The sequence below is a fragment of the Myotis davidii genome, unplaced genomic scaffold, assembly GCF_000327345.1.
Source record: "Myotis davidii unplaced genomic scaffold, ASM32734v1 scaffold430, whole genome shotgun sequence".
NCBI lineage: Eukaryota > Metazoa > Chordata > Mammalia > Chiroptera > Vespertilionidae > Myotis > Myotis davidii.
In genome coordinates, this window is record NW_006285247.1 from 1307245 (window position 1) to 1334869 (window position 27625).

Consider the following 27625-nt stretch of genomic DNA (forward strand, 5'->3'; position numbering starts at 1 on the left):
AATATGTGAAACAACAAGTCAATGTTTCTCTTTTTCTCAAAAATCAAATACATAAATAAATAAATAAATAAATAAATAATTGAGAATGTTGCAAAACATTTTCATTATGTGTGAATAAAAGAAAGTAACATTTATTATGTTTGGCTCTGTGATAGGTGCCCTATGATGCTATGCTGTTTAATCAGCTATCAGTGTATCTAAATGGAAGATGAGCATACAATTTCAGCATGGTGGTAAACTTCAGATTTTATATAACCCACTGCCTTGGTTCTTTAGGGAATAGTTTAGTTTAGTGGTCATTAGTTCAAACAATGCAGAGTGATTCTCAAGACATTTATCTTCTTATCACTTTTCTTCCTCCCTTTTCCCCTCTTTCCTTCTTTTTTAACAGTACAGTTATCTCTATTCTTTGAAAATGGGATGTGTGAAATCATCTTTCAACATCTTAATTCAACATTTATCTAATGAATATCTTATGCAAGCTAGACATGACATACTGGGTATTTGGAAGGACATAGTAAGATAAGTTATATAGAGATAACTAATATGGATTTGTTTTCCATTTGCACATACATTCATTTGTTGATTCTTGTATATGCCCTAACCTAGGATTGAGCCCACACCCTTGGTGTATCAGGATGATGCTCTAACCAACTTGAGCTACTGGCCCAGGGTCCTTCCTTTTAAGTCTGAAGTAGCTAAATCTCAAACAGGATGGGAGCCCCAATCAGGTGTCATGGAGGCTGCAGACAGGTCACCTAGAAGCTGACTGGAAATGGGTGAAAGTCAGCAACCGGGTTAACTAACAAGTTTGCTGACCAGATGAACTGGGTGGGAGGATCAAGAGCCACAGTCCAGAGACTTTTATGAGGCATGCTCCCACCTCCAGGGGGAGCTCAAGGTTTCTATCCTTCATTCCAAAGAAAAGGGAACTCTGAAGTGAATCTAGAACAAAATGGATATTTTATATATAGAAGCACTGATTCTGCAGGAAATTCTGTTGGAGGAATGAAGGCATTATACATGGAAGTGGGTTGAGAGATCATTTTCCCTGTCAGTTATCTCTGGAAACTCTTGGCTTTGGTTTGCTCTTGAAAAGTCTTTTTTCACCTCTTCTCTGCTTTATTATTAGTGCCTGGCCTATTCTTCACTCAGAAAGGCAAAAAGTACCCTTGGGGAGTCCACATTTTCTGGCCCAGCTTCTGGAACAAGAGCTCTGATAGGATTCTGGGCCAGCATGAGCTGGCAATAAAAAATGGGAATTTTCCTGGACTGTCCTTTCTTCATGTGATAAGCTTGTGCAGCTACACCCATGATTCAGGACTCTGGTCAGATAGTTTCCTCCTAACTGTAATTAGCACCTGCTGTGGTCACAGAGGTTACTAGGATTAAGGAGGCAGGCTTTCATGGCTGGGACTGCTGCTGAAAGGAGATCTTTCTAAAAGCTTCAGGTAGTGATTAGTAAGAGGCAGGGGTGGAGAACTATTTCTGGCACCAGAAAAGCTACTCTTGGGAGGCCCAAGATTACAAAGGCACCTAGATTCACATGAGTGCAGCTCCATACCTCGTGGAACCGAATCTGCATTTGCTGGCACCCACTTCTTGGACTGGAACAGTCTCATCAGCAGTTGCCTAGAGTTTGAAGAAATGCAATGCCAAATGTGAGGCTCATAACTTCTTTAAAATGAAGCCTGTCTTGTTGAATAGAGCTGGCCAAACGTTTGGCACATACTTTCATTAAAATGAAGGCTGTCTTATTGAATAGAGCTGGTATTTAATGTAAGAGTGAGGAGCTGGAAATGCCAAGAGCAATGACATGACTCTAGGGCTCTGTAAAGGTGTTCAGTCTACAGCAAGGAAGAAGACCAGTCAACTTAGAGAAGAGAGATGTTAGTATTGTAAATTCTTAGTTTTGCAAGTTTACAACAGCATTTAGGTACAAGTGTCTGGGAGGGCAGAAAGCCTACATAGGTGTTGGACTTGCCCTAGCCTTATTTAGTTTAATTAAGTACAGTTTTTAAAATTAATTTTAGAGAGAGAGGGAGGGAGAGGGAGAGAGAAACATTGATGAGAGAGAAACATTGACCTCTGCCTCCTGCACGCTCCCTACTGGAGATGTAGCTTGCAACCTGGGTATGTGCTGTGACTGGAAATCAAACCAGTGCATGGGACAACACTCAACCAACTGAGCAACACCAGCTGGGCACTCTAGCCTAATTTTTTTTTTAAATATATTTTTTATTGATTGGCTGGGCACTCTAGCCTAATTTTTAAAAAATGTTTTTTTAATTGATTTCAGAGAGGAAGGGAGAGGGAGAGAGAGAGAAACATCCATGATGAGAGAGAATCATTGATTGGCTGCCTCCAGCATGCCCCTACTGGGAGTCGAGCCAGCAACCTGGGCATGTCCCTTTGACCAGAATCGAACCTGGGACCCTTCAGTCCACAGGTCAACACTCTATCCACTGAGCCAAACCAGCTAGGGCTAGCCTTATTTTTTTTCTACATACATTCAGAAAGCATTTTTTTTCTCTGCTCCCTTCTGTGTTCCAGTCATCGGAGCCACATTATTATTCTAACATGCTATCTGATTTTCTAATATGAAGGTCTATGGGTTCCACTCCAAGTAATCTCTTATTCTATCATTTATGTACTTCTAAATTTTTAAAATTTATTTAATAATATTTATTTTAAAACCTCATCATAAAACTTATGATTAATGAGAATATTTAGAAACACAAAAAAACATACAATGTAAAACAAAAATTAGCCATAGTTCTACTACTTAAAGCAAGCACTATTAACATTTTGGTGTATGCTTTTTCACCGTTTTTTACTATGTATGTGCATATTTTGACGCAAAAATCAAAATATTCTGTTTTGTAGCTTATTTTTTTTCCATCACGATTTGTCCCCTCTATGCCCTCATTTACCTCCACCCATTCCCCTCCCCACTCATAGCCTTTTTTTCCCCACTTAGTAATCTATTCATGGGACTATTTCAATGTCAATAAATAATCTACGTCATGATTTTTCTTTATAATTGTATACTATACAAGTATTATCTTTGTTGTGAGCTTAGGAAATGCAGAAAAGTTGTACTGAAGGAAATGGCATCTAGAATTCTATCATTCACATATTAATTGATTTTTAATATTTTAGTCTATATCCTAGCAATCTGTTGTTTTTAAGTTTCGCAAATAATAAGTAAATGCATTTTCACTATAAAATTTCAAATAATACAGAAATATTTTAATTTTTTTCCTTGCATGTAATAAAAATCATTTTGTTGTTTCTTTCAGAAAAATTTAATATATTCATCTATATTTTAGTTAAATACATAAAAGCATAAAAGAAGGTATAAATCACACTAAAACCCACGATCCAGAGGCAACTACTATTAAAATTTTAGTAATTTAGTCTGACAGTTTTCTTTGCCATTACTTTGTTTAAGTTATTTAGTTTAATTTTTACAACATTACTAAGGGGTAGATACTGTTATTATCTTGAATTTACAGATTAGATATCAAGGCTTAGGGGAATTACATACTATGCTCAAGTTTCCACAGTCAAGAAGTGTCTGAGCCCATAGCATTGAGTACAGGTGTCTGATGCTGAAGTTTTAGCCTTGACCCACTCTATAATACTGCTCCTCATATTTGAGGGCTCATTTGACATAACTTTTTATAATTTGCAATATGTTATAGAGATCTTTTCATATCAATGAATTATAAAATATTTCATTTTGATAGCTTTATAGTATTTCATTGCATGGTGTCCTAACATTTATCTAATCAATCTCCCATATTTAGATTATTTCTAGTTTTTCCTCTTATAATTAAGACTGTAATTCTTGGTCAGGGCACATGCCCTGGTTGTGAGTTCGATTCCCAATGGAGGACTTGCAGGAGGCAGCCTATCCATGATTCTCTCTCATCATGGATGTTTCTATCTTTCTCTCCCTTTTCCTTCCTCTCTGAAATCAATAAAAATATATTTTTTAAAAAAAGCTGGTAACATCATGGATAATCAACCAACCTGGGACTTGGGACTTTCGGTGCTATAATTGAGACAGCTGGTCACCCTGTAACCAATAACTGCAATGTGGTTCTAGATTGTAATATATAAGGTAGGTCCGATTCTGGAGGTTCAGCTTTTGTTTTGAAAATTTTATTAGGGAAACCAGGCATTTGTAAGATATTGCAATAGTCCGTGATTTGGTTCTTCGATTTCACCATATTTATGTTTTGTTCTTAAATTTACTGGTGATGTGGGTCTTGTATTTGGAGGTATTCTGATGGGTCCACCAACCCACTGGATCTTTGGGTAACAACAGAGACTTTTTATTTTCCTGAAATTAATTCTCTTGGGTAATCAGCTCATCCTTATTTGCCCAGTTTTCAAACTAAAAGTCCTGCATCGTTGGAAACCCTTCTGTCTTGGGTAAAAAAGAAGGGTGTTGGATCACTTTGTTTTGGCTAGTTATCTTGACTTTTTGCTTACAGGATCTTTTTTTCTCCTTACAGGATTTTGATCAATGCAGCGGCATACATATAAGGAAGGTTTATCTGGTGTTGGTATACAGAAGGACTGGAACGGAATGAAGTTATGATCAGGGAAACACATCTGCACAAAGGTAATAAAGGCCCCAACCACTTTAAATGGAAAAGAAGGGGGAAGGACTTAGAGAACAACCTCCAGAGTGCTGGCTTTTGTCATTATGGGGTAATTGCTTTTTTGAAGTTCAGTAGTAACTCCTTGACCACAATTTTAGCAGCCTCTTTTATAATTCTTCTTATTTCACTCTCTAATTCATTTCACATTGTTAAAAACAAAAAACCCTGCCCTAACTGGTTTGGCTCAGTGGATAGAGCGTCGGCCTACGGTCTGACGGGTCCCAGGTTTGATTCCGGTCAAGGGCAGCGACCTTGGTTGCGGGCACATCCCCAGTAGGGAGTGTGCAGGAGGCAGCTGATGGATGTTTCTCTCTCATCGATGTTTCTAACTCTCTATCCCTCTCCCTTCCTGTCTGTAAAAAAAAATCAATAAAATATATTTTTTTAAAAACAACCCCAAACACACACATATTCTTCTTGACCTAGCAATCTTTAACATCCTTAGTACTAATCTTAATTTACTGAGATTTTTTTCCCTTTCTGGTCACAGTCCTCCTCTTGCTTCTCTTCCCTGCATGTCCTAAATGTGTGCATCCTAGACAAACTTGGCGCCCACATGGAATGTCAATCCAGCACACTGAGTTCCCAGTTCCATGACCTCCTGACACCAGTGCCCTTTGCCATCATCTTACGGAACCTACTCGAGTCCTGCCTGGGGACTTTGCCATCACCCACAGCGCCGACTCTTACACTTTATCAACTCTTAAACTCCTCTAATCAATCTGTTTTCATTCTAGCTTTTTTTATTTCTTGGCTTTTGCTATTACCTTACTAAAATCTCCAGTCCCTTGATCCTCCCATTTCTCCTCAATCTGTCAGCCTCCTGGCTTTAAGACTCACTCTGTGTAGTTCGATGATCTAGATAAGTTAAATGGTTATGCCTTTTCTAAAGATAGAGAGAAATGGGTAAATTTAACATTTCTTTCAGTGTCTTAAAATTTTTTTAGGCTTTTGCTAGTCTTAAGGGCATCATTATGAATACCATCACTGTACTGAAGAGCTCAGAAGTATTGGTTAATTAATGGAGAGTTTTGGTGGAGAGAGTACCAAATATACTAGCTCGTGTAATACTTTCTCTCCCATTACTTATTGAGAGAGAGTAAAAGAGAGAAGAAGAGAAAGCATTATCCCAGAAGCCTCAATCTTCTAAAGAACTTTTAGAAAATGTCATATGCTGCTGTTGGCAAAGATGGCTTCCTTCCTGAAAAAGAGAGAAAGGAGGGGGATGGTAAGCAGAGTGACTTGAAATTAAGCTGAGCATGCAGCAGTGAGTGAAAGGCAGTAGAAGGGTGTTTGGGGCATGGCTGTTGTCTTAGTTTCCTGTGGCTGCTATAACAAATTACCACCACAAGCTGGGTGGTTTATCCTCTCACTGTTCTGGTGGCCAGAGCCTGAAATCAGTGTCACTAGGATAAAATCAAAGTGTCAGCAGGGCCAGTCTTCCTCGGGAGAGGGTTCTATGAGAGAATCTGTTCCTTGCCTTTCCCAGCATCTGATGGCTTCCAGTATTCCTGAACTTGTGGCCTTGTGGCTCTAAGCTACAAAGCCAAAGCCAGCATCCTCCAGGCTCTCTGTCCTATCTGTCTTCACATCACATTCTCTGGGCGTCAGATCACCCTTTGCCTGGCTTGCGATTGCATTTGGGACCCACCCAGATCATTCAGGGTAATCTTCCTGTCTTAAGACTGTTTTTCCAAATAAGGCAACATTTTTGGATTCCAGGCATATTTTGGAGTCATTATTCAGCACATTGCAGCTGCCATCGTTGGGCAGGGACGGAAATTCTGTGAAGCAATTAAAAGAAGAGATAAGGAGAATCTTCCAAGGGCACCAACCCTAAATCAGTTTCATTCCCAAGGGGAAAAAAACATGATAGCCAGGGTCAATACATTGGATCAGGGAGAAGAAAAGACAACTACACTGAGGGAATTGAAGTATAGATTTGGACTTCCTGTCAGTTAAGAGTTCAAATGTTTTACTTTATTTTATTTCTTTATTTAAAAAAATACATATATTTTAATTGATTAAAAGAGAGGAAGAGAGAGGGAGAAACATCAATCAGCTGCCATCTACATGTCTCCTACTGGGGATTGCACCCACAACCTGGGCATGTGCCCTGACCAGGAATTGAACCGTGACCTCCTGGTTCATAGGTTGATGCTTAACCACTGAGCCAGTCTGGCAGGCATAACCTTGTTTTAAGTAGCTTAGCAGGGGCCCGGCCAGTGTGGCTCAGTTGGTTGGGTGTCATCCCATGCACCAGTAAGTTGCTTGTTTGGTTCCTGGTCAGGGCACATGCCCAGGTTGTGGGTGCAATCCCCAGTAGGAGACGTGTAGATGGCAGCTGATTGATGTTTCTCTCTCTCTCTTCCTCTCTCTGAAATCAATAAAAACATTTTTTAAGAAAGTGGCTTAGCAAGGGGCCAAGCCACACCTGCCTGTCTTTTCATGTGCTCTTCTCAGGAGTGTGGGAGGGGAAGTAAGCTGATGGGGTGATCATCTTTCTTGGGTGACTGGTGACTAGAGGACCTTTTGGGAAGAGTACACCAAAAATAACTGTCCCATGCAGAAATAACTTCTGCAGGTTGAGTCTGTCATTGTCATTCTGATTAGATTGGGGGATTCTAGGGATGGTGTATTTTTCTCTGAGGCAGTAGAGCACTTTGGAGAGCTTGAGTCGAGGAGTGTGAAATATTGAGTGTGGGTGGGGACAGTTACATCTGCGACCTCTCCCCACCAAAAGCAACCACAGTGGAAGATCAGGGCCTTCATTCAAAGGTTGTCAGAGATGACTAGGCTGGACTTCCCCAGCCACATACAGAAAAGCCTTGAGTAAGAGCAAGGGTGTCACACTGTGGGTGACACTGAGGCTCTCACCAATGCTCTCTACTGCCCTGGGCATTTCCTCCAGAGAGAGGCCCTGCTCAGAGAGTGAGCAGCTTGGGCTGTGCTTTTGCTGCCCTCAAAGGGGCACAGCTATTTTCTGAGTAAAATGGAGAAAGGTTTGATGACTAAGTGAAACGAAGACAGGTTGTGCTGGACCAGTCATGGCCCTATGGTGGCACCTTCCAACCAAGGAGTAAAGAGTGGGGAGCTGCCCAGCTGGCATGGCGTTGACCTATGAACCAGGAGGTCACAGTTCGATTCCTGGTAAGGGCACATGCCCGGGTTGTGGGGTTGATCCCCAGTGTGGGATGTGTAGGAGGCAGCTGATTGTTGATTCTATCTCATTGATGTTTCTATCTCTCCCTCTCCCTTCCTCTCTGAAATCAATAAAAATACATTTTTAAAAAAAGGGGAGGGGGGGACTGATAGCTCATGGAGGGTTAAGAGGAGGAGAACACACAGACCCAGAGCTTTGAGATGGCTTATCAACTTCATCTGATATTAGATGCCAGAAAAAGAGGAGGAGAACTTCTGCTTTACCAACCTCTCTCTTCCATTATTAATCCACTTTTGCATCCTTACTTGGATTGTAATGTCAATACTAAGTAATTCCAATGAGAAAATATATGTGATAATACTTTGATTACTTTAAAGCCACAATAATAAGAATAGCATTTATTGATAATTATTGTATCTAGACACTGATTAAGCACTTTACATACATTCATTTCATTTAATCCTCATAACAATTTTGTGACCTAAGTTTTATTATTCCCATTTTACTGATGAGAAAATCAAGGCTTAGGCAAATCAAGTTTAAGGAGTTTATTCAAGGACATACAGATTAGTAAATGGTAGAGTAAGGATTTGAATCCTGCTAGCTCCAGAGTCCAAACTATTAACCACTTTGCTATACTCCCTTGCCAAATAAATACCTGTTAAAGTATTAATTTTCAACCTTATCACATAAGAGTAAATATAGGTAAAATATAGACACCAGCACAAATCAGATTTGATTAAAAACAACAACCCAGTAGGTAATGGATAAGACCGAATCAATGCAAAGTCATTGTTAGGAAGCAAAATGGTACCCAGACCAAAATCAGGAATGCTGGCCCTCCAAGTCCCTTTCTTCCGGGCAGTCCCAGGATGGCCTGTCCCATCCCAGGTCTACGTGAAATGTCTGGAAACTCTAGTGCCCGTCTCCTAATTTGACTGCCTTACTGCAGGGCTCCCAGTGACACTCTTGGGCTGTGGGGCTTAACACTGACCAGTTGAGTTCAGGCCTCCTGTCTTCAGCCACACTGCCCTGCTTGCTGAGGCTGCTTGCCCTGAAGTAGTGGGGAGCATTGTGCAGGCAGAGTTGTAATTACTAGTCTCCCAAATAAGTTAATTCTGCTCTTGGGCTTTCATAGTCTCCCTGTAGTTAAATTTTTATTAGGTCCATTTTCTTAAAGAACTTGTGTGGCCTTCCCAATAGCTTGAGTTAGTGAACATTTGAGTTGCACTTCTTAGTGTCCGCCTAAAGAGAATCCCTTCAACTACTGTCCAGGGCTGAGCTGGAATATCTGATGCCTTTCTGATCCTGAGTAGAATCTGTCTATCTGGGTCATTCCCTAGAGGTAAGGGGCAGAGTCTCCTTACCTCTAACTCCCCAAGGTAGGGAGTCAAGATTTCATCCCCAAGGATTTCATACCATGCACTTATCTCCAGCATGTGCCTGGATAGCAAATGCAGCCAAGAGAAGGGCTGAAAGAGCAGGCTTTAAGAAAGAGGAGTCCAAAGAAATCACTCCCCCTGCACTCCAGCGTTTTGAATCTGTCTGTGAATCTCCTTCCCAGCATTGGAACCTATTAGAGCAGCAGTCGCCAACCTTTCAGACCTCAGGGATCACCAGTGATCCTCCGACCACCGGTGGGCGACAGCTGCGTTAGAGACCTCAGCCTAGCCAGTGCTGCAGTGTGGAGCTACTCTTGGGAGATTTGCATTTCCTGCACAGAATAGGGTGTGTACCGTACGATCCTTTCATTCCCAAGATGGGTGCACTAACTAATTGTCCATCCCATCCTCCTCCTCCACTCCCATATCTACCCATGATATTTTGGAATTACCTCAATAAATTTCTCAAGACTTTTGGTTAGTTTTAGCATGGCCTAACAATCTGGAATATAGCTTTGAATTTGACCCCGATTTACTTTCTGGCTGTCAATTCAGTATTCTTATCCAAGTTGGTTGTTTGCACTGGCCAAATTAACCATTAGTTGCTAAGACTTGTCATGCTGTTTAGAAGTAATAGATTGAAAGAATATCCTAAAAACAAGCAAGCAAAATTAGTAAAAAAAGAAAAAAAAAAGAAAGAAAAGGTCATTCTGAGTTATTAGCCTTGATCATCTGCATTAATGAAAACTGATAAATGTTGACTTCGTTTAGTGCTGAGAGACTCCATCATAAACTATATTTCCAAGAACTTCAAGTGGTGAGAAGTTGATTGTTACTGTAGCTGTCTTCAGGATAATCTGTTAGTTTAAAGTGAACATTTTTATGTGTGCCAGATGGGCTGGTCTAACAACCTGCTTAGCCATATAAAGGGTCCTTTGGGCAAACTCAAGAAGTAGCATAATGTGAAGAAAGGGCCTGGTCTTTGAAGCAACACAAAGCTCTGTCCAAATTCTGGTGTTTTAACCCATTAGCCACATGATCTTGGACCTTGCACCTTCGAGTGTCAATTTCTTTATCTGTAAAAACAAAGATGGGAGGGGGGAATATTATTTTCAAGATTGATGTGAAGAATAAAAATTATATTATATAGGTTAGATTTGTAGATATATTTTATCTGTCTGTCTGGGTCATTCCCTAGAGGTAAGGGGCAGAGTCTCTTCCCTAGACCTTTCCCTGCTTCTAACAAGTCCTGCCCCTAACTCCCCAAGGTAGGGAGTCAAGATTTCATCCCCAAGGATTTCATACTATGCACTTGAAATCACTCCAAAGAAATCACTCCCCCTGCACTCCAGCGTTTTGAATATGTCTGTGAATCTCCTTCCTGGCATAGGAACCCGTTAGAGCAGTGATCGCCAACCTTTCAGACCTCACGGATCACCAGTGATCCTCCAACCACCGGTGGGCGACAGCTGCGTTAGAGACCTCAGCCTAGCCAGTGCTGCAGTGCGGAGCTACTCTTGGGAGATTTGCATTTCCTGCACAGAATAGGGTGTGTACCATACGATCCTTTCATTCCCGAGATGGGTGCACTAACTAATTGTCCATCCCATCCTCCTCCTCCACTCGCATATCTACCCACGATATTTTGGAATTACCTCAATAAATTTCTCAAGACTTTTGGTTAGTTTTAGCATGGCCTAACAATCTGGAATATAGCTTTGAATTTGACCCCGATTTACTTTCTGGCTGTCAAGTCAGTATTCTTATCCAAGTTGGTTGTTCGCACTGGCCAAATTAACCATTAGTTGCTAAGACTTGTCATGCTGTTTAGAAGTAATATATTGAAAGAATGTCCTAAAAACAATCAAGCAAGCAAAATTAGTAAAAAAAAAAAAAAAGTCATTCTGAGTTATTAGCCTTGACCATCTGCATTAATGAAAACTGATAAACATTGACTTCGTTTAGTGCTGAGAGACTCCATCATCATAAACTATATTTCCAAGAACTTCAAGTGTATGGTTGGTATTAAGTACAAATTTCCTTTCCTTAATATTAACTTATAAATATATTTAAAAACAAGTAATTAATACATATCTCTTTGAAAATGAATATATAAGTAGAGGGCTTGGTATGTAACAGGAACTCAATACATTCTTTCAAATAAATGGATAAGTTTGGCATATTTCACAACAGGGCCACAATACCTGGACAAAGAACAGGTGATCGCTTTCCGCTTTCATGTTTTGCAAGGGAATTGATTGGCTAGCTGCCCCCAATATCTCCTTTCTCACATTTTATTATCATCATCATTATTATTTTATTAACCTTCACACAAAGATATATTTTTTCTATTGATATTTTTAGAGAGAGTGGAAGGGAAGGAAGGAGGAGAGAGAGAGAGAAATATCGATGTGAGATAGACACATCAATTGGTAGCCTCCTGTATGCCCCCTACTGGGCCTTGGGATTGAACCCGTGATCCTTCAGTGGGTGGGCTGATGCTATAAGCACTGAGCAACACCAGTCAGGGCAAAAATCGCATTGTTATGATCATGACAGAGAAGCCATCAGTCATTCATTCGATTCCCATGAATTCAGAAACCTACTGTCTACAAGTTGTGGGATTACAAACTAAGTCACATGTCTCAGGAGAGGTTTTGTAATTTATAGAAAAAACTAACTGTAAAAACAAAATGATTACTATCTACATATATAAAAGACTAATATGCAAAGTGTCCTCTCGGGAGTTCAACCAGGAGACTGGGAATTCACTATGATGTGTGCTGACCAACAGGGGACAGCACAGAGTCTCTGTCTTTGTCTCTCTCGTTCTCTGCAAAGGCAGCTGTCTGCAAAGCTAGGAAGAGAGCCCTCACCTGCTGGTGCCCTGAGCTCAGACTTCTATAAAATGATTACTATCTACATATAAAAGGCTAATATGCAAAGTGTCCCCTCGGGAGTTTGACCAGGAGACCGGGAATTTGCTATGATGTGCACTGACATGGGAATGGCATGGAGTGAAGGGAAGCCCTGGCCAGCAGCCGACAGCCAGGGAAGGAAGGCCCTGGCCAGCAGCCGGGAGGCCCCAATCGGTCCTGATTGCCAACCAGGCCTAGGGACACTACCCATACACGAATTTTGTGCACCGGGTCTCTAGTATTATATGTTTGTCCATTGATGGACAAAAACAAGGGCATTTCCCCCAGAAATTGACAGTAAGTATGCATAAATGTTATTCATAGATGAGTCTCCTAACCCTTTTTTACTGATGTATTAATAATAACTATACTGATAAATTCAAAGACCTTAAGAATCGGTCCTGATTGCCAACCAGGCCTAGGGACACTACCCATACACGAATTTTGTGCACCGGGTCTCTAGTATTATATGTTTGTCCATTGATGGACAAAAACAAGGGCATTTCCCCCAGAAATTGACAGTAAGTATGCATAATAGGGTGTGTACCAAACAATCCTTTCATTCCCGAGTTATTCATAGATGAATCTCCTAACCCTTTTCTACTAGTGTATTAATAACTATACTGATAAATTCAAAGACCTTAAGTTTAAAATTTATGCTTTTTCTTTTCCTAGAATGCTCTTCTACCCCCTGAAAAACTACTCATTCTTCAGTCTCCCATATCTATTCCATTGTAGGGGTTCAGAACATGTTACCCAAAATGTTATTTATGCACATTGATTATTTTGAAATAAAGGTACTTGAAAAATAGCTGGTGCAAGAAGACACTCTGACCCTCCTTTATCCCCCTAAAAGCAGGAAATAAACCTCCCATGTGATAGGTGCCTTCCCTGTACCAGAAGGTCAGAAGGCATTCTTACACCAGAGATAGGGAACTTAGGGTCGAGAATGCTATATAAACAAGTCTTGTTACTTTACTACAATTTTACTATACCTAGCCCAAAGCCCTTTGTCTTGTTAATTCTTCCACAAATTTATTAATTTATTATTATGTTTTGTCTAAAAGGTATAAAAGTTTACTTGGTCTGGTCACTTCTCTGAATCTTCTGTTTTCACTAGAGGCCCAATGCACAAAATTCGTGTGTGGGGCGGGTGTCCCTCACCCTGACCAGTGCCCTCTCGCATTCCGGGACCCCTCACTCCTAACCACCCTCCTGCTCGCTCCTAGCCACCCGCCTGCTCACCGCTCCTCAGTACTGCCATACTGTGATAGCCAGATATTAAGAATACAGTGGGGCCTTGACTTAGAAGTTTAATTCGTTCCATGACGGAGCTCGTAACTCAAATTATTCGTATGTCAAATCAACAGTGAACGAGTGAGACACGTGATGCTGGGCTGATGTTGTGGCGCTCACTGTGACGTTCACTGTGCCAACTAGCGGTGGGGTATCTGAAGCTGGCTCGTAACCTGAATTTTAGCTCGCAACTCAAAGCAAAAAATCGGCTGAGAGACGGCTCATATCTCGAAAAACTCGTTAGTCGGGACACTCGTAAGTCAAGGCCCCACTGTATTTGAATCCCACCCAGACTTACTAAATTAGGTGGGACAGAAGCATGTGTAGATTTTGAAATGACACAGGTGCTTTTACTTCTGGGGCTGATAATCACCAATGTGTAAAGCAAAAGCAGAATACGGATTACTGGAGTATAAAACTGTACCACTTTCATTTTGTTTCCCTAGCTCATAGCACCTTGTAAGCACTCAGGATGAGTTATTTTGAATATATTAAATAAACCAGCAAGCAGATAGAGCTGGAAAGTATGTGATGTGGCAGAGTACGTTTTAGTGAAAGATTCATTCTGGGAAGGCAAGACGGGTGGTGTGGGTGGGTGGCATTTAATAAGGTATGAGTTCAGAAAGCGAAGCAAAAAATGAATAAGGTCTCAGGGGCCCTAAAAGAAAGAAGAGGGTATGAAAGACCAGCTTGGCCTTCCTTTGACAAAAAGTTGTCCCACCGTTGGAATGGGATGACATTTGAATAACCTCCTAGTCAGGACAGGGAGACAGGCATTGTATCAGGTGCCCTTAACGGGAAAGGAAATAGATGCTAATATGAAGGAGTTTAAAATCCAACTAAGACCCAGTTAAAAACATTCACAGAACAACAGGGCAGTTAAGCTTAATGTTGCCATTGTGAATACTTTGTGTTAGGCTTTACATTAAACCAGTGGTTCTCAACCTTGGCTGCACATTAGAATCACCTGGGAATCTTTTTAAAATCCTGATTTCTGGGCCTCATCCTCCAGAAATTCTGTTTCTTTGTTCTGGGGTGGGGCCACAACATTAGTAACAAAGAAACAGAATTTCCGGAGGGGGAGGCCCAGAAATCAGGATTTTAAAAAGATTCCAGGTGATTCTAATGTGCCGCCAAGGTTGAGAACCGCTGCATTAAGCACTTTATAAGCATGCCTTAATTAAAAACCATTACTGTTGCCCTTGTTGAAGAGATGCAGGCTTGGAGAGGATAATTAACTGGTTCAAGATTATACAGCTCAATGAGTGTTGGAAATTAGATTTGGACCCAGGTTGAGCTGTTTCCAGAACCTGTGTTTTTGTGCACTACACCACTAGTCTTCTTCCTCAAACCCACTATCTATATATATAAAAGCCTAAGTGACCATTTGACCATCAGACTGTTCAACTGTCCAACCATTCAACTATCAGTAGCTATGACATGCACTGACCACCAGGGGGCAGACGCTCAACACAGGAGCTGCCGAGCTGTGGTGACTTGGCAATTGTGGTTCTTGGGTGACGCACCAGAGTTAGAGAGGAGGGAGCCAGATTCTGGGGTGCATCACCCAGGAACCACCCTCTCACAATCCGGAACCCCTTGGGGCAGTGGTTCTCAACCTTCTGACCCTTTAAATACAGTTCCTCATGTTGTGACCCAACCATAAAATTATTTTCATTGCTACTTCATAACTGTAATTTTGCTACTGTTATGAATCGTGTAAATATCTGATATGCAGGATGGTCTTGGGCGACCCCTGTGAAAGGGTTGTTCGACCTCCAAAAGGGTTGCGACCCACAGGTTGAGAACCATGGCGCAAATGTGGCCCACAGCCCACCCAGCCTGAAAATGGTGGCTGTGAGCACTGGGTAATGACATCACGTAGCAACGCCCAGCTTCCTCTCCCTAGCGACTAGCCTCCTTGGAGTTTCTTCAACCCAGGAACATGACTTGCTTTATAGCCAGGTGGCAACATTTTACAGTTTAACCAAATGTTTGTGAAGCGTTTTCCTATGCCTCATCTCACTTGATCCTCACAGAAGTCCTGGAGTAGGTAGACAGGAGACTTGGTAGAATCCTATTTTCTTTTCATTAGTAAGACACGAATAGTGATATTAAAATATTTCTTCTAATTAATTTCCTTTCAATGTGCACAAATCCATGCACCAGGACCTAGTCTTCTATAATAGCCTCTGGCTTAAGTGATTACCTAAAATCACATGGTAAATTTTACCATGTTTTCAAGGCTTAATTAAAATAATTCCTTGGCTCTCCATTGCCTTGCAGAGTATGTTAGAAAATGGAGCATTTGGCAGAACAAAGTAGAGAGGTAACTGAGTGGGAGGGGATGATATTGGTTTCCAAAAGCAGTGAGTTAACTTGGACTTTACTTGAAGGAAGGAAAGAATAGAGGAGAAAGAATAGAGCAACATTAATTTAGACCTGGAATGTTTGAGTACAAAAAATCAGACCCACCTCTGTATCTACTAAAGCCATTATTCTGAACTTCTCATGACACACACACACACTCACACTCACACTCACACACATACACACATGCAGATAACTTGTGAGATTTTGGTAAATCATTAATTTTTAAACAAAGACAATGGTAACATTTGAAAGATATATTTACATAGGGTGAGCTGTAAAAACAGTACTGTAAGTATTGTAATACTTCTAACACCAAAATTATGTATTGTTTTTTCTCACACCAACCAATTCCCTGGTTCTCCGGACACAAATTGAACGGTCCTTCAATTCAATTCCGTACTGATGCTGATCACCTGGAGGGACTCTACACGTTTAAGGGCTCAGTCCTACAAGACCCCCTCACTTCAGATGCCAGTCACAAATATTAGGTCACCTGTACTTTTTTCTTTTTTAATGATGATTAGGTGCCACGAAGTAGGTGGCAATGCCTTAACTGTGTGCGTGTTGTTAGGCCCAAGAGCCTCTTCCTTCCTTGTCAAGAGGACTGCTAACCATCTCTCTTTTCATACAACACGAGGCCACCTGTACTTCGATTCAGCCAGCTACAAATCAGGCATTCCCATAACCCTCTCCTTAGGTTCAATACTTTGCTAGAACAGCTCACAGAACTCACTGGTTTATTATAAAGGATACAACTGAACAGCCAGATGAAGAGGTGCACAGTGCAAGGTCTGAGAGGGTCCAGAGCACAGAGCCTCTGTCCCCGAGGAGTTAGAGTGCTATCCTCCCAGCACCTCCCTGTGTTCATCCTCCTGGAAGCGATCTATCCAAACCCATCATTTAGGGGTATTTATGGAGGTTTCATTGCGGAGGTATAATTAATTAAAAAATCGGCCATTGGTGATGGAATTAAATCTTTAGCCTCTCTCCCCTGTCTGGAGGTCGAGTGTGTGTGTGTGTCGGGGAGGGGGAGGGCGGGGGAGGGGGGCGCAGCGTGAAGCTCAAAGTTCCAAGTTTCTAATCAAGGCCTGGTATTTCTGGCCACCACCACCATCCCCATCCTGAAGCTATTTATGGGATCACCAGTCATCTTATGAGTATACAAAAGACACTCATCACTCCAAGTGTTTTAGGAGCTGTGTGCCAGGAACCTGGGACAAAGACCAAATACTTATTTTTTATTATTATTATTATACCATAGGCCTCATCTTTGCAGAAAATTAGTGCTGCTTTGTGTTCTCTGCTGATGTGAAGTATGACGAAACCATCCTGACATCTGAGGCAGGAAGTTCATATAAATAACTGAAATCCTATTCAGGTTTAAATGCCTGTTGACTCAACTTGTGATGCACATCCAATTTAGGATGTTCGTACATACACCCACATATTTGATACCTGTACTGTGAAAAACTGGTAATCCAGGGGGCCCTGCAGCTCTTAGCATTTTGTATTTCCTCCCTTGCTTTTTATATTACATGGGCTTGTCTCATGATGGCACCATTGTGACATGTGTGCACGCTGGACACACCCTGTCTAACTGATATTTACTTAGAGAGCCTTCTCTCCTTATGGATAGATCCAAAGCACATATTTCTCCCCAGTTTAAGGATGGCAGGCAAACAGTGAAGCTTCTGCCCAGAAGACTGTAGCTTCTGCTATTGCCGTCATGACTTTTAGCCGCCCAACTTCAGTTATGATGGGTGATTCACACACATACACACAAGGTTCGTGAGCAGCATCGCGTTGTCTGAACTCATGTTTTACAATAATCTCAGCCACTGTTTCTGGGTGACTGTTGTTATGGAGACTTACACCATATGACTGCTAAACTGGTTGTGTTATATTGTTCTTATATTTTAGTTAGTTTTTCTTTTGGGGGTTTGTTTTTTATTGTTTTCTTTCTTTTTAAAATATACGTTTTAACTGACTTTAGAGAGGATGGGAGAGGGATAGAGAGATAGGCACATCAATTGGTTGTCTCCTACATGCTCCCTACTGGGGATTGAGCCCACAACCCAGGCATGTGCTCTGACTGGGAATCGAACTGTGACCTCCTGGTTCATAGGTCTTTGCTCAGCTATTGAGCTACGCTAGCCGGGCCTGTATTTTTTTCTTAATGCATATGATTTAAATTTGCATGCCTGAGAGACTGTTGGAAAAAGAGGTTAGTGTTACATTTGAATAGCTGGGTAAATAATATAATTTCAGTTGACATTTATTAAAAATAAATAAGAGTGAGTTCTTATGTGTTTGTACAAAATTCGTTTTCCCGTGGCATGACACTCACGTAACATATAAATAGACTAAATAAAAGCATTCTTGTATTTAACAATTAGCAGCAAATTAATATCATTCACTAAATATTTATTGAGGACTCTAGGCCAGATACATGTGGGTGAGGGCTCACAGGACAGGACGAGATGCTGTGGGCCTAGAGTTCAGAAGAGAGTGAGAGTTCCTATCACTCTTCTGCTTAAAATCCTTGGAGGGCCTCAGGCCCAAATTGGTTTGGAATATTCTTCTCCCACCCAGAAAACTTGCTGAAGGAGCCCAGAATGGGGGAAGGAGACTTTCAGAAATCAGACCTCTGATCCTCTGTTTTGACCTCTTTTCTCTTGTCTTTCAGTATATGTTTCATATTCATTATTCCTGATTTTTCTTCTCAACTTTGAATAAATCCTGGGTTTGCCTCTGGGCTGTCACTTTCAAATAATCTTAATTCCATTCCCTGCACTATATGGGAAAATCTTACCCTATTCATAACCAGACCCAACTTCTAGAACTATAATTTTAGAATGTAATCCTAGATCCCACCAGGGAAGGAATTCAGATAGGCGCCATTGCTTTGAAGTTAAAATGCCTTTAGCTTAGTACACAAACCCCTTTTAGATCTGACACCAGCTCATCTTCCTAGCTTCACCTGTCATCCTTCAGCCTGTATGTTATGTTTCAGTCCTATTTACTCTCTTGAGCAGTTCCTAGAGCTTGTATTTCCCCCCCTTTCAGTGTCTTTGCACATGGCACGTTTCCTTCTCATAAAGAACCTTTGTTTCACCCCAGTTCCCTACCTATCTCTTCTTAACCTCAAAGTGATCCCAGGGTCCTATCTCCCAAGAAGTCCCAGTCGGATTTAGATGCTTCTCCTCTGTGCCATAGCATTTATCACATTGTAGCAATTGCTTTCCTAATCCGTCTGCCACCTGCTCTCAGATTTTGAAAGAGGCCACCTTGCCTTTAATTAGACTTTCTACCCATGTCTAGCTCATAATAGGCACTCATAGGTAATCACTGAATAAATTAGTGAATGAATAAATCAATCAATTTACTGCCTTATATCTATTCAAAGGGAGGTAGGTGTAGTATGAATAATAAACAAGCAATAATATTACAGTCTAATATGAGAGGTGAAAGGTAGAGAGGTCATCAATAGAAAAATGCTGTATATTCCTTTTTTTCCTAGATATGAATGAGAGTTTAATAAGTGCCATTTGCTGAATCAAGATATATCTAATTGTTACCAAAAGCAATAGTCAATTAAGACAAAAATAAGATTCATCAGTGAGCTAACAATTATTGAGATCTATGATGTGCAAATCACAGCTTAATCTATAGGATGTGAGAGAGCATATGCAAAAATAACTCTGAGACAGAGCAGACTGTGATAATTATATTAGAGATTCAAACAACATTCTGTGGGATACTGATGGGAAAAAATTAATTCTGATCAGAATTAATCAAGTCAACAATTGATGGGATGTGCACAAGCTGTGAAAATCAGGGCAACCAACTAATTAATGTCGAACAGAATAAACAGTGGATTGAGTAATATCTATTGCTTGTCAGCTGGTTATTTTGCTCTCGGATGGCTGTCAACTCTGAGTGATAAGGAAGTGAGAAAGTAGAAGAAGGAAGTGTGACAGGACCTAGAGGGAAGAAATTTGTTATTGAGAAAGAAAGAAGCGGAACTACAGGGAGGACAAAGGGGGGCAAAAAATTGTTTTGATTGCAGGTATAGCATTTTTTGAGTCTTTAGTTCCAAGAATAGGGAAAGAAAGGATAAAAGAGAGCAAACCATGGAACCAAAGGAAGGCAGTATCAAAATAAGGAGAAATCTAAAAGAAAAGAAGCTGAAATAACGTGTTCATATAGGAATTATGCTGTTACCACTAGTTATAAAATGTTAATACCAGGAACATTTTAGTGATGGTACAGATAAAAGGGTGGAGAAGGCATGGTTGCAGATAGAAGGAAAAAATTTTGTTATGTGATTGTTGCTAGAACTGTTTACAAATATTCCCACTCTCAATTAATGCGGGAGAACTGCACATCCACTGCTTTCAAATACTGACTTGCTGTGTGACTTTCTTTGCCCAATAAAATGTGCGTGGAAGTGAAAGACATAGAGTGAATGAGAAGTACTTTTCAGCCACTGACATGTTGTGTGCAAGTATAAGCTAATCTATCTTACAAACACAATTATTGAGAGATGAAAAGATAGCTAATATTCATGCCGAGAAGAGAGAGAGAGAGAGAGAGAGAGAAATTTGTGAGGCAGGCCAAAGGAATACCATTATTTTTTAAAATATATTTTATTGATTTTTTAGAGAGGAAGGGAGAAGGATAGAGAGTTAGAAACATCGATGAGAGAGAAACATCGATCCGCTGCCTCCTGCACACCCCCTACTGAGGATGTGCCCACAACCAAGGTATATGCCTTTGACGGAATCGAACCTGGGACCCTTCAGTCTGTAGGCCAATGCTCTATCCACTGAGCCAAACCAGTTAGGGCAATACCATTATTATTATTCTTTTTTTCTTTCAATAATTTACCTGTATGACTTTCTTTTTGTAATATTCTCCTTCAAACATAGTATCCACTTTTATGGTTTTGAATACTGCCTTGGTGACAATGATTAAAAACAGTATATATCTGGTTCTGACAATGATTTCTAACTGCCTACAAAGACTTGCTTATGTTAGAAGACTTCCAGTAAAACTATTCAGGCATGTTCATGTTTAAAAATGAATCTATGAAACTCCCCAACAGACCAACTGTTCCCCAAAGAAATACCCTCCACCCTTGGTTGTGAAATTTGATTGCTTCCTCTTCATTCCTCTCTTTATTCAATCTCTTCTTCAAAATGCTTCTCAGATTTTCCACTTCCTCTTCACTCACACCTCAGCTCCCTTGCCCAAAATTACATAACTCACACCTGGACTACTGTCACAATCTCATCTCCCTCCCAACATATTCTTCCCCCAGTCCATCCTGCCCACTATTCCCAGACCCTCTTGCCTCCTCAAGGATCCTCTCTTACCCCTTGATTTTGCATCCAGCATCCTCCATAACCTGCCCACCTACTGCTTCCCTGCTGCTTTGCTCAACAGGTGTGTTTTCTGTGCTATAAACCACTCGGCTCATTCCTCGCCCCCCTCCCCCCCTTGGCTAATGATTTTACCTCCAAGCTGGCAAGTGTTCTCAATCTTTTCTGTTAATCCTCACCTGAGGATATTTTTTCCACAGATTATTTTTAGAAAGAGTGGAAGGAAGGGAGAGAGGGGGAGAGAGAAAGAAGGAAAAAACACAAAACACCTATGTGAGAGACACATCAATTGGTTGCCTCCTGCACATATCCTCATCAAGTTGCCTCCCACACATGCCCCGCCCGGGAATTAAACCTGTGATCTTTCCATCCCAAGACCAACGCTCTAACCACTGAGCAACTGCCCAGGGAGTGTTCTCAATCTTGTCAATCTTCGGTCAAAAATCCCATCCATCCTTAAGATTTATTTTAAATTCTATTTTGTTTTGTTTCTGGAAGATTTACCCAACAAATGCCACCCAGATGGCTCTCTCCCTTTTCCCCCTCACATAGCACTTAGTCACAGAGTTCTAAGTGCTCTTAGAAATCATGTAGAACTATCCCCCAACTTTATAGTAGAGGTTCAGAGACCTGGCCAGTCCTGCAACCAGTTAGTGACTGCTAGAACTGAATCCCACGTGTCCTGACTTAGTGTTCTTTCCACTACACTTTCCTGCCTTTTCTTTACCCAACTGTTGTGTTTTAGAGTTTAATTCTGCCCAATGTTGCATTTTGTTTAATGTTTATAAATTGTGCATCCCTGATTAGGTTACGAGCAGCTTAGGAACAATGAGTGCAGTCCATAATAGGTGACAAGCCCTTATTTTTAGGTTTCTGAGGCAGAGGTCAGAGTAAAGTAAAAAGCAGAGCCAAGCCATGGAACCAATAAGTTTTGGAACAACTTGGAATCAGCCAGGGACACAAATAGAGCAGTAGAAAATAAGTAAGGTAATAATCTAAGGTCAGGAGCTTAGAAGACCAGAGTCAGGAAAATTTAGAGAGATTCCAAAGTACCAACTCTCTGAATAAAATACAGATGATGAGAGAGAGTTGGATCAAGTGGCAGGTCCCTTACTTAATGCCTAAAATAGGGGCAATAAGGAAAAGAAAAGAAAAAAAGACTCACCAGAAATCCCCACAAATCTCCTCTGTCTGCTTGGAGGTGACCCTAAAAGAGGACACCAACCCTAGCCAGTTTGGCTCAGTGGATAGAGTGTCGGCCTGCAGAACTGAAGGGTCCTGGGTTCGATTCCTGTCAAGGGAACATCACAGGGTTGTGGGCTCGATCCCCAGTAAGGGGCGGGCAGGAGGCAGCCAATCCATGATTCTCATCATTGATGTTTCTATCTCCCTCTCTCTTCCTCTCTGAAGCCAATAAAAAATATATATATTGGGGGGAAAAAAGAGGACACCAACAATGAGAAAGCCTGATTTTTAATTATGGAAGTTCTGCCCAGCCAGAGAGAGACTGAGCAGAGAGAGCTGCTCTGGTCCCAAAACCAGTAGGTGTTCTTAGTTGGCTGATGGTGCAACCCCAGCCATGCTTCTCTCCTACAGCTCCATCCAGCTGCAGGCTCCTGAGTGCGGCTCGCCAGATCCCATCCTTCCTGAATACTGGCCCAGACAACGGAAGCCTATGCCCCTTTACCCCGTCCTGGCTGCAGGACAAGGTATCCAGTCTACCAGACTTTGCTGACCTGGGCTTTGATCTTAACATAAACTACTTGGCGTGGAGTATACAAGATTTTGTATACCTTTACCCCACTTTTCCTCCCCAATTTTTATTTTCCACTGTATCCCTTGCAGCAACATAGTCAGCCACCATTTTTTAGAAGAATATATACTTAAAAAATTTTTAATTTGTTTATTGATTTGAGAGAAACATCAGTTTATTGTTCCACTTATTGATGCATTCATTGGTGATATCCTGACCAGAAATCAGACTTGCAATCTTGGTGCATTGGGATGACTCTCTTACCAACTGAGCTACCTGCCCAGGGTAGTATATGTACACTTTCATGCCTCCAAGTCTTTGCCTATGATATTCCCTCTGCCTAGAGTGCTCTTCCTGTTTAACAGCCACACTATATCTGGCTGACAACATTTATGTTTCAGGATCCAACTCACATATTCTTTTTTTTAATATAATTTTTATTGATTTCAGAGAGGAAGGGGAGAGAGAGAAAGAGAGATAGAAACATCAATGATGAGAGAGAATCATTGATTGGTTGCCTCCTGCATGCCCCCCACTGGGGACCAAGCCCACAACCCGGGCATGTACCCTGGATTGGAATTGAACCTGGGACCCTTCAGTCCCCAGGCCGAGGCTCTATCCACTGAGCCAAACTGGCTAGGGCCCAACTCACATATTCTTGCCTCAGTCAAGTATTCTAAGATCTACTAATCAGAACAGAGCAAACTATTCTTTTCTCTGGATTCTCATAACCAGTTCTTTGTGTCTTTATTATAGCACATTAGAACTTTTATTTTACAGTATGGTATAGTTTTATATCTTCATCCATTATATTTAAACTCTTTGAGAACAAGAATTACATTGTTTTATTTATTTTTTAATTATGTTTTAATTATCACCGGACCCTCATAGCACCTAGGCCATTGCATTGTGCATAATAAAAATTGAATAAATGTGTTGGGCTGTCTTAAATTGCTGTCATTTCTTTTATTCTCTATTTTTAAAAATAGATGATATTTTTTGAGCAGTTTTAGGTTTACAGAAAAATGGAGTGGAAAGTACATAGAGTTCCTTCTTACCCACCACATGGCCTCCCCCACCACTAACATCCTGCACCAGAGTGGTGCATTTGTTACAGTTGATAAACCTACATCAAAACCCAAAGTCCATAGTTTATACTAGGACTCATCCTTAGTGTTATACATTCTGTGAGTTTTGACAAATATTTAGTGACTGTATTCATCATTATAGTTTCACTGCCTTACAAATCCTCTGTGATCTACCTATTCATTCCTTCTCCCTACTTATTCCTGGCAATCACTGATCTTTTTACAGTCTCCATAGTTTTGCCTTTTCTAGAATGTTATATTTAGAATCATAAAGTGTGTAGCGTTTTCAGATTGGTTTCTTTCACTTAGTAATATGCGTTTAAGTTTCTTCCATGTCTTAACAGGGATATTTTTTCCTTAAAGAAATGAAAGAGACACATTGGTTGATTGTCTACCGCATGCACCCCGACTTGGGGCTAAGATGGAACTTGCAACTCAGGTACATGCACTTGACCAGGAACCAAACCCAAGGCCCTTCAGTGGGTGGGCCAGTGCTCTACCACTGAGCTACACTGGCCAGGGCTCTTCCATGTCTTTTCATGGCTTGATAGCACACTTCTTTTTTAGCACTGAATAACATGCCATTGTCTAAATGTACAACAGTTTATCAGTTCACCTACTGAGGGAGATCTTTGTTGCTTCCAACTTTTGCAGTTATAAATAAAGCTACTTTATTTTTTAATTTTTAAAAAATATTTTTTTTATTTCAGAGAGGAAGGGAGAGGGAGAGAGAGAGAAACATCAATGAAGAGAGGGAATCATTGATTGGCTGCCTCCTGCATGTCCCCCAAGTCCAAACCTGCTCATGTGCCCTGACGGGGAATTGAACAGTGACCTCCTGGTTCATAGATCAACGCGCAACCACTGAGCCCTGCTGGCAGGGTTGAATAAAGCTACTTTAAACATCAGTGCGCAGGTTTTTGTGTAGAATTAAATTTCAATTTGGGTATAAACCAAGGATTACAATTGCTGGTTCCTGTGGTAAGAGCATATTTAGTTTAGTAAGAAACTGCCAAACTACCTTCCAGAGTGGTGGTGCCACCAGCATTGAATGAGAGTTCCTGTTGCTCCACATCCTCACCAGCATATGGGGGTGTCAGTGTTTTGGGTTTTCGCCATTCTAATAAGTAACGGTATTTCATGATAGTTTTAATTTGCAATTCCCTAATGACTAATATGCTGTGGATCATCTTTTCATATGCTTATTTGTTATTTGGATACCTCCTTTGGTGAAGTTTTTCCCCCTATTTTGTACATAATAAAAATAACACATGCCAATTGCTCAAACAATACACAAGTTTACAAAGTAATAAGCCAGTGTTCTCTCTGCTCAATCTCATAACCCAAATGTAAACACTGTTAACATTTTCTTTGTCTTCCTTCTAGACTTTAAAAAAAAATGTTTTTATTGATTAAGTTTCTTCCATGTCTTAACAGGGATATTTTTTCCTTTGATTTTTAGAGGGAGTAGAAGGGAGGGAGGGAGGGAGGGAGGGAGCATCAATGTGAGAGAGACATATAGATTTGTTGCCGGGAAAGAGGTATAGAAACATCAATGATGAGAATCACTGATCAGCTGCCTCCTGCACACCACACACTGGGGATCAAGCCCACAACCCGGCATGTGCCCTGAGCGGGAGTCGAACCACAACCTCCTGATTCATATGTCAACACTCAACCACTGAGCCATGCTGGACGGGCTAGACATTTCTCTATGCATTTACATACCTACATAAGCATATTTATACAACCATACTGTTTTTCCACACAGTTCCTAATAACGGCAACAGAGGTTAGAAAAAGAGAATTTATTCTTTTCTAGCCTTTATAGAGGAGACAGGCAGAAGATTAGCGGGTTGGGAGTAGATGTTGGGTGAGCCAGCCACCAGACTCTGTTACCAGGTGCTCGGTGCTCACCCCACTACAGACTAAAGACTAAAAATGAGGTTAGAAATAAGATAGTTCTTACCCTGAAGGTGTTAACAGTTGAAAAAAGACATGGAAGTAAACAATTTTATTGCAGTCAACATTAATTTTCAGTTTTTTATTAAAGCTGGAGACAGTGAAACAGGAACGGCTTAGGATAGAAGAAACAACAGGAGAGAGCTAGGCAGGGCTGCTTTGGGTCTCTAGAAATGTTATAGGAAAGAAATGAGCCTAAGTGGGGGCTGCTTTGGCTCACTGAGAAGTCAGAGAAAAGGGGGCCTTGGGAACACGTTCAGGGTGTAAGCCCAAGACGAGCTGCTGCTGCCCATTGCTCCCCCAGTTGCAAATCTCATGGAGATCCTTGGAATTTAGGAGGTGCGTGCCTGAGACGGAAGAAAGGCATGGCCATGCTCCTTGGAGGGAGAGCACACTGCAATAAACATTTTTATTGCATAAAATGATACAATAAAAAAGTAAAATTGGTACAAAACTATGGCAAGGAAATGTTAGAGGCCCAAAGGAGAGAATGGTTGATTCTATTTGAAGTGGAGGAGAGGGGGGAGGAGGCTAGGTAACACGTAAGCAGGAAGTGACACTTAAGCAGTCTTAGGAAATGAGTATAGGGCTCATGGGGTACTCAGAGGGTGAAGTGCATTCCAGGTAAAGGGAACGGGGGCAGAGACACAACCCACTGGGTGACTTCCAGGAACTGTAAGCAGATCATTAGGACTGAAGAGGAGGTTTGGGATAGGTTGTGGCAGGTGAGGCCTGACAATAGATGAAGCTGGAGATTTATGCTGGGCCACGTCACAGAGGGCCTGTATGTCCCACAGCAAGGAATCTGGAAACTCCTGTGATCTGAACTGAGATTGCGTCACCTAAGCTGTCGAGTGAAACCAGAGTGGAACCGTGTGAAAATAGTTTTAAATACTTGCCCCCTATGTTGGATTTGATTTCCCTCTTTCACCTGGATGCAGCCACACCTTAATTCCTGAGTGACCTGCACATATACTAGCCCCACTGAGTACTTGTTAGATTAAAACAGGCCACCAACTTCTGAAGGAAGTTACTGCTCTGCTGTCGGCCTCAGTTTCTTCATAAGATGCATAATTCATGAGCATCAGTCTGGTTTAATTAAGTGGAAAACAACAACAACAAAGACTTTTGCGGCAGAAAGACCCGTGCTTGAATCCTGGCTCCCCCTGTGTTACCAGAATAACGATGTGACAGAATAATGATGAGAACCTTAGTTTTCTCATGTATAAAACAGGGAAGATGCACCTCTCAGTGCATAGTTAGTGACCAATAAGTACCAGTATTTTTTTAAAAAAATATGTTTTTATTGATTTTAGAGAGACAGAGAGGAAAGGAGAGGGAGAGAGAGAAACATTGATTGGCTGCCTCCTGTATGCCTCCGACTGGGCATCAACCCCACAACCAGGGCATGCATCATGACTGGGAATCACTCAAACAACTGAGCCATGTCGACTGGGGCTAAGTACCAGTGTTTTTATATCTACCCAATAAGGTAAGTGGACTAGGTCTAACGTTACCCTAAACTCGAAGATCCAGAGGCTTACAGATAGATGGTGGCTTGCCAAAAGAGCAGCCAGCCAAGTAAGTGATGGAGCTGGGCTCAAAGCCAAGTCGTGACTCTAAAGTTAGC

The 27625-nt window shown here is 41.2% G+C and overlaps 1 long non-coding RNA gene across 1 annotated transcript in view; it reads left to right on the forward strand.

The window, feature by feature from the left end:
* Window positions 1–4529: 4529 nt before the first annotated feature.
* LOC107181845 overlaps window positions 4530–27625 on the forward strand; it is a 71466-nt gene continuing 48370 nt past the window's right edge. Inside the window, exon 1 of the long non-coding RNA XR_001512550.1 lies at window positions 4530–4636. This is a non-coding gene — a long non-coding RNA (uncharacterized LOC107181845). The remainder of the gene's footprint in view (window positions 4637–27625) is intronic.